We start from the raw sequence: 13125 nt of genomic DNA, 5'->3' as shown, positions 1-13125 counted from the left end.
ACACAGTTGGGACAGAAACGCAGTTTTGTCTGATTCCAAGCCCCAGCTCTACACCACCTTCCTCGACCAGGTCCACATACTGCACAGAGCACATCACCATGGTTCATGGTCTCTAGAGAGAAAGGTCCCTGGTGAGACTGAAGGGTGTTGCTGGTGACAGCTTGTAGGAGAGGCCTATGGTAGCAAGTGTGTAGGCTCGCGACCAGGAGAGTAGGAAGTCTTAGGAAGGGCTTTCGATGTCTCCAGATATGAGCAGCTAAAGCTGGATTCACAGGCTGAATAAAGTACTGCAGGAGGAAGGGACAGGCAGCGAATGAAGCCCAAGGCAGCAGGCCAGTTGGTGATACGGTGAAAGTCCACACTAGGCGCCAGGAAATGGCAGGAAGTGAAATAAGCAGGCTGATACCAGCACCTAGCATTGGCTCAGAGTGACAGGGAGGCAGGCAGACATCGGGAACCTTACTGGAAAGTAGGTCTACACTAGCAACAAAACCAGAAGATATAGACCCACTCCTTGATGCTAGACTAAGAAAGCAATGTGGCCTAGTGATTAAAATGTGGGTTCTGGGGGCACTTGGGTGGCTCAGTCAGTTAAGTGTCTGCCTTAGGCTCAGATCATGATCCTGGGGTCCTGGGATCAAATCCCGTGATGGGGGAGTCTGCTTCTCCCTCAGCCCCAACCTCCCCCCACCACTCGTGCTCTCTCTCTCTCTCTCTCTCTCTCAAATAAATAAATAATAAAATAAAATAAAATAAAATAAAATAAAATAAAATAAAATGTGGGTTCTGAAGCCAGACTGCCTGGCTTTGAATCCCAGACCTACCCACTGGTAGGTGAGCTTGGATTAGTTAACTGCTTCATGCCTCCATTTCTCCATCTGTATGCTAGGTTAGCTGTTATTATTATGCAGAATTTTAGAAACGAAAGAGAGGTAGAGGGTACCTCAAAGGTCCTAGATGTCAGAACAACAACTCAGTGCTAAAGAACATGTGAACATGGCTGTTAAAGTCAGATAAAGTTAATTCCTTCACACAACACAGGGCCTAGAGCAAAGTATACACCTTCTGAGAGCATTAAACAGGATGCTGATGCAGAATCATATTATCTACTAATTATCAAGCACCTGCTGATGCCAGAAACTGTGCTCATTGCTCAACATGCATAACTTCCCTTGACTCCCCACAGGTATCCCATGAGGAAAAGAATACCTAATCCCATTTAACAGATGAAGAAACCAAGCCTCAGTTTAAGCTGCATGTTCAAGGTCACACAGCAGGCAAGGAGTGAAGCTGGATTAAACCTAGAGCTCAAAAGTTCCCACTATACCTCACCAATCAGATACAGGCAACTCTTTGGACCAGTATTTGGCAGAGTCCTCAGTTCCCGGCCAGTAGGAGCAGGAAGCAGAGAGTGGTGCATTATGGCAAAAAGAGGTGAGAAGGAAAGAACTGGAGACCCTGCTTAAAGTCCAGATAATACGTTCAAACTCCTTTCTCTGGCTAAGTAACACCTGTCCCAACCCACTCCACATGACTCTCTCCACTCCGCAATTCCTATAATTCTTGTGGCACCAACAGGTCCAGGTAAGGACATTGCCTTCCGCCAGATCAGAGGACCCCAAAGAGCCCCTATCAGCAGGGCAGGGGCTTACACCTGGATTTGCTGATATACATCTTCATATTCCAGGTAAAGCTTATTTCCGCCCATTAGAGTTGATGCATTTGAGACTGCAAGACCACTCATATTACCCCTCTGCTTGGCCTTTGCAACCTTTCTCTCATAATTAAAGGCCTGGGCTCTGGGTGCAATGAAGACACATGGCTTATAAAACATTGGATGAAAGAAGAATCCAGAATCTATTCTGATACTAAACTCTAGAAAGGGAAAGAGAGGCGGAAGGAAAGGGAAAGGTCTTGCCCACAGTCAAATGTCATTTAGTAGATGGAACAGGGATGACAGAGTTAGAAATGACCATTCGTTCAGGCACGAATCAAGCGGTGCTAAAACCACTGCAGACCTGTTTGTGAGCAGAGGCTGCCTGCATAGTCTCAAAGTATCTCCCCACAGGTAACGTTACTTACACAGGGGGAAAGGTGCCTTTACAGTGGAAAATTGGGGGAAGCAACCTTAACCAAATGCTCAACATTAACATCACCAGTAACGGGGGCAATCAGCAATCTTCCCCCCTAATGCCGCACTTACGTAGTATTCCCGTCACCGTGAACAACCTGAATCAAACCACAAGGCAACGATCAGACGATCCCTAACTGACGAACATTCTGCAAAACAAAACACATGACCCGTTTGCTTCAAAATGTTAACGTCATGAAAGACGAAGAAAGGCTGAGAAACTGCTTGCTTCAAATTAAAGGAGACGAATGAGATGCGACAACTCACTGTAATGTGTGCTTCAGGAATGGGTCCTGGGCCAGAAGGAAGGATTGCCATAAAAGACGTTATGGGAACATTTGGTGAAACTAGAATATGGGCTGAATATATATGTAGTAATAGTAGTATATTAATGTTAAGCTTCCCGAGTTTCAGTATTCTTACTGTGGCCATGTAAGAAAATGGTCTCATTCCAAAGAAACTCAAGTTAAAGCTGACAGGTCATGAGGTCTACAAATCTGGGTCAAGAATTCAGAAAAAAGATAGATTATGATATAAGATGAGATGAGATGGGATAGATATTCGATAGCAAGTAGGCAAATGTGACCCTAAGTAGAGGTTAGACAGTTGTTCATTTTACTAGTCTGCAAATTTTCCAGAGGTTTTAAAAACTGTCAAAATAGTTTTTTAAAAAATGCACAGGCATTTCTTAAATACACGGACTTGTGGGTTGGTGTAGAGCTAGACATGATAGCTTTGCTCATGGCTACCCTTGGAAACTTAACCACCATGGAAGCTCAACCCCTGACATGGCTAGTCACAGCCAAGCATAGAACAATCAGCCAAACATCAGAGAAACACATAATTTAATAAATATAATTCAAAGCCCCTTCATATACCCTTCTCTAATTCTAAATCTGGACCATCTTCAAAGAATGAAAATGATGAACAGATCGAAGTTTGGGACCCATAATCCAAGACTGTTACTTGATTCACGTCTTCCTGCTTTTTACTTTGCAGACAGTGTTCAAGTCATGGTCTTGGGTAGTTTGCAATGTGCCTGCCTTCAAGTACTTCAGCCCCATCGCCAAAGCCAGAACTATCACCTTTTCCAAATGATGACAAGCGTGTCTGCAGCTGCGGTTCTAATAACAATCCTTCCCCAACTAAGCTGACCCCCAGGGTCTGGAGGTGATTTATTGTAGCAAATTCACTTCTGGCTGCACTTAACAGTAATCAATAAATGGGGAGCAGCTAGGTTATAGTTATGGGGCTCTCTAGTCGATAACCATTAGCTACCACTGCATTTAAAAGTAATTAAAAAAATGGTCTCAGTTCCAACCTATGTGGAAAAACATATTTTCACAGGTTTCACCCAAAATTGCCCATGTACTTCCTCCAGGCACTTTGGTGTTCAGACCCCATGTTACACTCTCTAGTTCCATTATTCCACCTCTGCCGAAGGCCAGAAACTTTTGTTTTGATGCTCTGTGTAGGGAACTGAGGCATGGAATATAATTCCCAGGTCTGTAACTTAATGGAAAATGCAGTCTTCTTTCTGTTCCCCAAAGATTTTACAAGAGCTCCAAAGATCTCTTCTTGTGGAATAAAACTGAACCTTACCCCCATGGTAAACCTACCATATTTGGTTCCTACTTTCCCTTTCCAATACTGCCCCCCCCTCACATGCCTTACACACAAATCCAGCAGTTCCTTCAACCTGTTTCCTGCCTCCTGACCTTGGCTGGCACCGTTCCTTTTGCTTCCCTTTTACGTCCACCATGAGCCAAGGTAGCCTGTTTCATGGTTACACCAAGTACCATTCATCCTATTCATCAATTGATACGAGGTCCAAAGGGGTGGAACCTGCACTGGTCCAGTTCACCCCATGTGGCTCCACTGCATGGCACAGGAAGTGACTGCAGAGTGAGCACCTGAATGGGAAGACAGCCTCTGGTATTAGAAAATTTCTAGTAAGAAGGAAACTCTTCCTTCCCTGCTAGCAAGGGCAGAACCCCTGCCCTAATGCTATAAGTGGGAACAAAAATTTCATAGAGTAAAACACAGGGTCACATTATTATGAGATAATAATATAACCAGGAGCTCCCACTGTAGAGGAGAGGGACAAACCACCAATCAAGGGACATACTATTTGCATTATCACTGGACACAGTTTTAAAGGGCTTTGCTTTATTTTTATTCAGGTACTTTAATTTTACTGCAAAAAAACAAATGCAGTAAAGCCATTCATCACAGAAAGTTTATAAGGGATAACATATTGTGCTTTGAGATATTTTCCAGTGTAGGGTCCCATATCAGTAGGCCAATCTGTCTCTTTACTTCATCTACCATGAAGCCTTAGCCCAAGACCTGGTATTGGGGAGGAGGAGGATATAAAGTAAAAGAAGGGGAAAGCCAGGGTCCAGCTTTTCTGGCTCGGGGGATGATAAGGAGAAGGGAAACTGGAGCAGAAGAGAGGCAGGGGTGAGACCTGTATGTCCTCTTCTCTCACTAGAAGGACATCCTCCCACAAACCAGAGGGTCCACATCCAAGTACACTCAGTGGCCTGTAACATTAGGTAGTAGGAGGCTAGGCTTTAGCTTTCCCAAGTTGTCTCTTAGGTTCTGTGAGGTTTGGCCAGGCCCCAGATGTTGCCATGAGTTCCTGAGGCCAAACCTCAGAAATAACCCCAGACTGCGATTAGAGAGTTGACCAGTGAAGCTGACATGGGGCAAAGTAGCCAAGGGCAGAAGGCTGGACCAACTGATCAGAACCATATTAAAATCACAACCAGAACTCAATGGATCTCAAAGCACTGCCAGAGGAGGGTTGGGAGTGGGGAGGCCTTCCTTCATTGAAGACAGAACATCAAGGATTCCCTGCACACTTCCGGTCTCTGTGTGGCCCAGGGCGGAAGTTCCCGTTGCTGAACAGGAAGCATAGGAGGTTGACCCACACAGCACACTGGCAGGGAGATTTAGATAGAGGTTCCAGGAGTGTCCTAGCCCCCGCACCCACCTGACAGTACCAAAGCTACCTAATCCTACCTGTAAGCGATGAATCGCTTACACTTTGTATAATGTGATTCTAGGAGTTATTCTGAGGGGTGTACACCGAGGTGCTGAGGAGACCTCAGATGAGGACCATTTCTGTGCTTGGAAACCTCGATTCCTCAATAGTCCGGTGAGAATGTGTCTGGTGTGAAGAAGGATGCACTCTTTAGGGGAATTCAGCCCTGGAGACAAGTCCACTTGCTGGACACCAGAGTGTATCCATAAACAAATAATCTGTATGATGTTCAACAATTTTTGAGCACTTCTCTTGGACAACAGAAACAGATGTATTTTGGGTATGGTTTAAAATTCTCCCTTCTCTTTACATTATAGTTTCTTTAGTTAATCCAAATGTTTCATGAAGTCACTTGTAGGCAATAGAAGTATAAGATACTAAAGAAGTAAAGAAAATTGTGGCCTGCCGCATATTTACCCAGCACTAGAGCCCATGGGGAAGGCACAACATCAACTACAAAATGTAAAATCACATAGAGAGAGACTGACCCAGGATTTCTAGGCCAGTAGCCTCGGATCTGTGCCCACAGCACAGAGTTAGCAGTGGTAAGCCAGCAGAGGGTCACAGCGAGACAGGGGACCATATTAGCCCCTCTTCTGAGAAGCAGACAGCAAGGCAGGATTAGACCTGTGAAAAATATATCAGAGGGAACATTTGTAAGAGAAAATGGGGAGGAAGCCAGGGAGGCTGGGAGACTTGGGATGCAGGTCTGACTCCCAGAGAAGGAGAAAAGGGAGGAAGGTTGAATGGAAATATCTTAGACCACAGTACAGTTCCAGAGAAAGCTCAGCAAGGCCATCACGGAGTCCTCAAGCCAATGTCACCATTACAGAAGTCTCATGTCTCCCAGCAATGGCCAGTCTTAGCATCTCTGATGCTCTCAGTCACTGACCCTTGGGAAACACAGCCTCAACCATCACCAAGACAAATTTTTCACACAGAAGTTGGGGCCTTGGGCCAAGTACACTGCCTGTGGTTGGAGATGTGAACAGTGCATTCACATGGCCACCACAAAGATAGACCCCCTCTTTCCCAAAATACCATAGAAGGACCAGGAAGAATGCAAGAGGAATAGTGTCTGCATGCTCCGTGCTTCGTCAATTTCCAACACTAAAAAAATCCATCCATAAAAACTTACTTACAAAAATGAAGCCTAAATATCTCCCTAATGGGAAGCCAACTTTGCAACAGAAACTACTGAGTTTAAAAAAAAAAAAAAGCCCTCAGAATTCATTCTTTCCCCCTAGCAAACTTGAGGAAGACTCTACAATTGTGATTAGCAAAGACCAGAAGGGGAAAATGTCAACTCCAGGGAGGCAGCAGTAAGTCAGGGAAGTAGGTGTCCCCAAAAGTCCCAGTGGGTGACCAACATACGGTGATAGAGAAAGATGTGTGACCAGACTTCCCATGAGCTAACTGGGAATTTTAACCCATGACTCATCCTGGGGTGGGGTCCGAAGCTGCAGGGGCCGCCACCCCATGCCACGCCAGATCATCAGCCAGATTGCACATTTCCTGAAAGTAATCAAGTCAGAAACTGGCTTCTTGGCAGTAGCCCCTAGTGGAAAATGACTGCCAACAACCAGAATGAGGATGAGTTCAACGATTTAATTCTGCGTGGAAAACACAATCCGTTCAATGGGATCTGACAAGGCCTTAATCTCATCCATAGCTGAGGGCGTTGGCTCAATGCAGTTCTACTCTCTGCAACATATTCTTAGTAAGCTATGTATAGAATCAGGAACACTTTTGCCAAAGCCCAAATAAGTCCATTCTAAGTGGGAAGAGAAGCTCATCAAACCCCCAGTGATTCTCTGGGGACCAAGCATGTTATTCTTCCAAATGCAAAATTATCAAAACTTGGTAACTTAACCCATGTCAAGAGTCACACTGTTCAAGGGAAGTAACCGAGATGGCCCATGCTCTGGATGGCTTCAGAATTTCCTCTAGCATCTAAGGAGATCAGGCCAGGACAGCCTTGCTCAGAAGGCATGCACAGGGCTCCTGTTCCCAGCCTGGGGTTCACTGTACAACCCAATCACATAAGAAGGGGTCAAGGTGTGGAGGATCAATCCACTGCTAAACAGGGTTTTGAAAACTGGGAGAGAAGGAATTAATGGCTGTCACATTCATTAGCCCTCTTACTCCTAGCAACAGTCCCCGAGGCCTGTGTTGTTAATTCTGTTTCCACTCGTAAAATGAGGAAACTGAGACTCAGATCACATGGGTCAGAAGAGCAGTTGCAAACTCGTATCTGGGGCATTCCGAAGCCCACGCCCTTCCACTCGGAGGGTGGTCCTTGGACCCTCACATCATTTGAGAGTTTGTTTGAAGTGCAGATTCCCAGGCTGCATCCCAGACCTACTAAATCCTACATTTAATAGGATCCCTGAAGGAATTCATTCATAAAGTTTCAGAAGTGCTGCCTTTAAAGGGGTCTTATCCAAAAGCATGGGTGGATTAAAAGCATAAATCTAGACTAGCAAAATGATTTAGCGCAAAAGAACAGGGTAGGTCTCACAGTAGAAGCATCAAACTATATATCCCAACTGCCATATCCAAATTAGTAGAACCAATCACACTATCTTATTCACCAATGGCAAACCCAGAAGCCAAGGTGTAGTAGAGAAGTCAGCTCTGGAGCTGGGTGGACTCGGCTGAAATTCCTAGCTCTGCCACCTGCTGAGTGACTTTGGGCAGGCTGTTTACTCTTTCTGAACCTCAGTTTCCTGACCTGTACAACTGGGATTACAATACTCACCTTGCCCTGGTTTGGAGAGTTTAAATGAGCAAATCAATGTCCACTCCTGGCCATAGCAGATGTTCAATAAACATTGATTTCTTTGCCTCCCAGTGCAACCTGGTCTGGGTCTCACCTTTGCAAACATGCACCCTAGAGGCTGGGGAAAGAAAAGACTGCTGGCAGTCCCCTCTTTCCCGTTCTCTGGGCCCTCTGAGTCCTGTCACTAATCAGACTGGCGAGGCTTGTCTCTCTTCCTCAAACTCCAGACTCAGTTTTCTCTCTCATCTCTTTTAAGAAAAACCTGAGCAGAACAACAGGCTCAAAGACACAGGTCATGAGGAAGAAGGAAAACAGGCATCTGAGTGTACAATTCCCAGGAGTGTCTACTTTCTAAACAATGAAGCTCTTTTTTTTTTTTTAACTTATGGTTCCCACCTTCTTCTTTTCAAAAGTCTCAGGGCTTAAAAGCTGATTTTTCATGCCAGAAGCTTAGCAAACTTTCAGAGCCCATGATGTCTGCATCTGGAGGCACAAGACCCAAGTCTGATCCTATTTACTCTGTGTGTACACGCTTGAAGGACTAGAAGGTTCCCAGTGAGTAGAAAGAGATGAGCACTTGCAGAGATATTCTGCTCCTTTTAACCCTCCCACTAATCCTGGGAAGTGGGCCCCTTTATCCCTATTTCAAAGATGAAGAAACTGAAGCCAGATGAGATCACTGACCCGCTCAAATTAACACAGCAAAATATTTCAGAGATCCAGGGAATATTCAATATCATCTGATCCAGTGATTCTCTAAGCGCAGTCCCTGGACCAGCAGCATCAGCACCATCTCGTTAGAAAGGCACATTGTAGGACCTCACCCAGACCTGGGGGTGGGGAGCCCAACAATCTGTTTTCATAACCCTCCAAGTGACTGTGATGCACGCCCATGTTTGAGACCCACTGCCCTTGTCCACCCTCAGATGTGACAGTTAAGAGAATGGAGGTTCAAAGAGATGATGCATTATTTGCCTTGGTAACTGAATCGAGACTAAAGCCCAGTACAGCTACTTTCAGGAGCTGAATTTTCCTACCTGCGTAGCTTAGAATATCCCTCTCATGAGGAGTAAAGACTAAAGTCTATAGTACAACTGCTCAAAACTGTGTTAGCTTCCAGTGATATTGGCTGGGATTCAAACCTGGACAAAAAGGAGAAGCCCCTTTCCTTCATGCACTGGTCTCTGCTGAACTGCGTGCTCTGAGACATGAAACACCTGCCTCATCACCGCTGCCCAGCAAAGAGGACTGGCGGGGAGCATGCCAGGGAATGCATTCAGAATTGAGATGGCATTTGCACGCACCTCAACCATTGACTTATAAGCCTTAGGGGAACAAGGCGGTGTCTCTCATTTTCTAAAATCATTATTTCTAAATCTGTGTGTCAAATCCTCAGCTTCTGCTACACACCCTTGCGTTACTGCAAACTGACATAAACAGAGTTTTGGCCACCAGTGGCTGTTTGGTTGGAAGAAGAGAGTCCTGAAGCCGCATTTACAACACAAGCATGCTTTTTTTTTTTTAAGTTTATTTATTTTGTAAGTAATCTCTACGCCCAACAGGCATAGACCCCAAATCAAGAGCTGCATGCTCTTCTGACTGTGAGCCAGCCAGGCGCCCCCACAAGCATGCTTTTTATGTGAGTTTATCGATGATACATTTATTTGGGGTGGGATTCCAGGGGCTGCTAAAGACTAAGTCGGACCTAAAGTCTACCCGAGCTACCCCTTGCTTCTGCCGTTGGTGACCACCAACTGGCAAGCAATTGTCCTTATTAGTTTGTGTTTAAACTCAATCACAACTACGGGCTCTACCTTTCTGAGCCAGTTTCTCCATTTCTAAAATGGGCATCATCAGGGCACCCGGGTGGCTCAGTCAGTTGAGTGTCTGCCTTCGGCTCAGGTCATGATCCTAGAGTCCTGGGATCGAGCCCCACATTGGGCTCCCGCTCAGCGGGGAGCCTGCTTCTCCCTCTGCTGCTCCCCCTGCTTGTGCTCTCTTGCTCTCTCTGTCAAATAAATTAATAAAATCTTTAAAAAATTAAAATAAAAATAAAATGGGCATCATCTTTGGGTTGTTAGGGTCATGCCTGGCAATATAAGAACTTTATTGTTATTGCTGTTGTCAGGGGAGACTGAAACATACAAACTTTTGAAGCTTTTTTGAAAAACACCTACTATTTATAAATTTATAAACACTTCCTACCTTTGGAAATAGAGAACAGAATGTACCTTTAGGGCAGGCTGTCTCTTTGATCTAGAAGGAATTACGTGAATGGAAATATTATGCAAATATAAAACAAGTACGCATTCTTGGTCTCGGGAGTGGGTTGTATGTAGTTGTGCTACATACTTGCAAAGAGCTAGAAAAGATTTCTAGGGAAAGTGATATGAAGCATCTGACCCCTTTCTTTTGAAGATCAATATCATTAGAATACGTCCAAGAAACTGCGGTGGTGCTAACTGAGGCCAGGTGTCAGGACAGAATAAGAGAAGCCAGCCGGAGGAGGCATCATAAGAAAGAGGAGATCTGGACTGGACACAGACTCAGAACTTCACTGAGGTTGGGAAGTCCACCCTCAGCATGAGACCCCATTGCCCTGGCGGTGGCAGGAGGCAGAGCAAGCTAAGGGCTGAGTCTACAACCACCATCAGTAAGCCTGGAGACCCCAGATACAGTTAGGGAGACAAACCCCCAAGAAAGACTAGACTTCCTGATAATCTGGCACATTGGGCTTACTGTCATTGCAGTTTGGATCTTATTTGATAATAAAAGCTGATGACCCTATTGTATGGCCCAGGATTCGTAACGCTGTCCAAGTGGGAACAAGGAGAAAGAGAAGGGAGTAAGCAAAGTTGCCACTATGTTGCTCAGTGGTAACAACCCTACATAGGAGCTATGAGGACAGACAATGCAAATCGATGAGAACCATGTGCTCCTCCTCAGCAAACCAGACTCTCCGTAACTGAGAAAGACTGGACGTTAACAATCACATGCCCAGATGCCTTAATTGTGTGTTCAGGTGTGTATGAATGTGCTTACAAGCACATGCACGCACGTGTGCACACACACATTACAGAGGATGCACAGCTCTGACTTTCAGAGTCAGAAAGACAAACCCAACATTTCAACCTCAGTAGAGGTTAAGACTGCGCTGTTTAGTAAAAGGAATTATCTCAGGGGCTGAGAACACTGATCACTGTTGCACCCCTGAAATTTAAAAATGTACAGGTATAACACACCATTTGTCCTAGATTTCCCAGAGTCACTAACATTGGGAAGTCAGCAATTCTCATGTTTTTTTCACTCGAGTGACATGTGAAATGGGGGGATGGGGGGGCCGGGACAGAACACATGAGTGATATATTCCTATCAGCATTATTTAAAATCCAGCGATGACTCATTTCTTTGCAATCCAAAAAGCATATAGAAAACAAGTGGCATTATTACACGGGTAACCTTGATTCTGCTCTAATTTATTTCTTGGTAAATAAACTGTCCCACATGTTAGTACTTTGCTTCTGATAATTTATGTACAACAAATCCCACCACTGATGTGACCACCAGAGTTAAGGAAAACTACACTAGAGAATATTTACCCTCTAATATTGCCATTGAAATCATTTACCTTCTTCAGAAGAAAGGATGGTACCAGAGTAACACACAGTTGTATTAAAGAGACAAATAAATGAATAACCAATGCCCATGGATTTCTAGCTTCAGTTGCTGAAGGGTTGGTATATTTACAAACCTGTCACGTTTTTCTTACTGCACCAAGTGTTACAAGGAACCAAAAATAAGTCCCGACCTTAACAAACATAATTTAATCTTTTTTCTGGAACACGGACATTGATACATAATACAGCTAGCAGATCATGGCCATCAATACATTTTCTCTATTAAAGAGCATTGAATGCCAAGAGAAGAGATGCTGGTAATAGAATTGGCAAGCACATGAGATGTTCTTTTCACGAGAATGCCTCTTTAGCTGTTCATTGAAGAGGACATTGACCCTGGCGTGGGCTGGAAGGAGCAGCTACCAGAAGACCGCAGGTGAAGGGGCGGACTCCACCAGAGACACTCCAAAATGAGAACGCACAGCCCAAGAAAGCCATTCACCCTCCCCTTTCCCACCACAGTCATGGGCAGAGAATCACAGGTTCATGGAAGTTACTTCTCTCTACCTGAGTGGGTTTTATTTTATGTAAAACCTCACAATGCAGTAACCAAACCTTTAGCAGGAATAAGAAAAGCATTTGCTTTGCAATTCTTGCCCCTCCACTGCGCCCATCACATTACATAAAGAAATCCAAACACCTATTCATCGCCGCTTTTCAGAGCTCATCTATAATTCAGTCTACACTAAGAAGCTTCACACAATGAAATGGCTTTTACAGAGCGATTACACATATCACCTGGATGCAAAAGAGAGCATGTTTTCCATGGATGCCAAGAGTTGTCTGAGTTGTTTATGGGAGGAGAAAAAAGCGAGGTTTCTATGTTCTGCTAGCCGTGTGAAGAGTATGAAAGCCTTCTATAATGGAAAGAAATATGAAAGACATAAAACTAGGGTAACAGGGAGGAAAGAGGGGAGAGGAAGGCAGGCTGGCAAAAAAAAAAAAAAATCAACCTTAATTTCCAATACCAGCACTGCTGTGTATTTCAAAAGTGAACCTGAAAAACCCATTCAGGGTGAAGAAATCACTTTTATACACCACGTCCCATACTCAGATTGATTTTTCTTTGACACAGTGGCAAGGTAAGTGCCAGAGTCACAATGAAGTGGAGTCCACTACAAGAAGAAAGTGCAAGAGGCCTCTACAGAAGACGGAAGACCAAATGATGAACAAGAACAGAGTCGGCAGCCACCTGGGAAAGCACACAGGAAGATCCGCAGTTCATTCCTGGAGGCAACAGCTCTGACATCTCTTACAACTAGAAACCTCCCCCCAGCCGGAGACGCCACAGGCACGGGGCTGAATTCATTCCCACACACCCTTTTTCTCTGTGCACTTGTCTCCGTGCGTCATCCTCCTTTGAAGCAAAAGACTCATTAATCCAATTCAAATTGCCAACATCAGTAAATCCTTTGCCTCAGCATTTAAATGCCAATACCAATTAAATACCAACAGCAACTTAACTCCTGATAGGATCTTCACTACA

The 13125-nt window shown here is 44.7% G+C and overlaps 1 protein-coding gene across 6 annotated transcripts in view; it reads right to left on the bottom strand.

The window, feature by feature from the left end:
- The window catches only part of PDE1C (phosphodiesterase 1C), a 620160-nt gene that overhangs the window by 364359 nt on the left and 242676 nt on the right, over positions 1-13125 (bottom strand). The window lies entirely within an intron of this gene.

The sequence above is a fragment of the Ursus americanus genome, chromosome 3 (assembly GCF_024610735.1).
Source record: "Ursus americanus isolate L20-20 chromosome 3, mUrsAme1.1.p, whole genome shotgun sequence".
Lineage (NCBI taxonomy): Eukaryota > Metazoa > Chordata > Mammalia > Carnivora > Ursidae > Ursus > Ursus americanus.
This window is presented reverse-complemented; position numbering and strand designations above follow the sequence as displayed.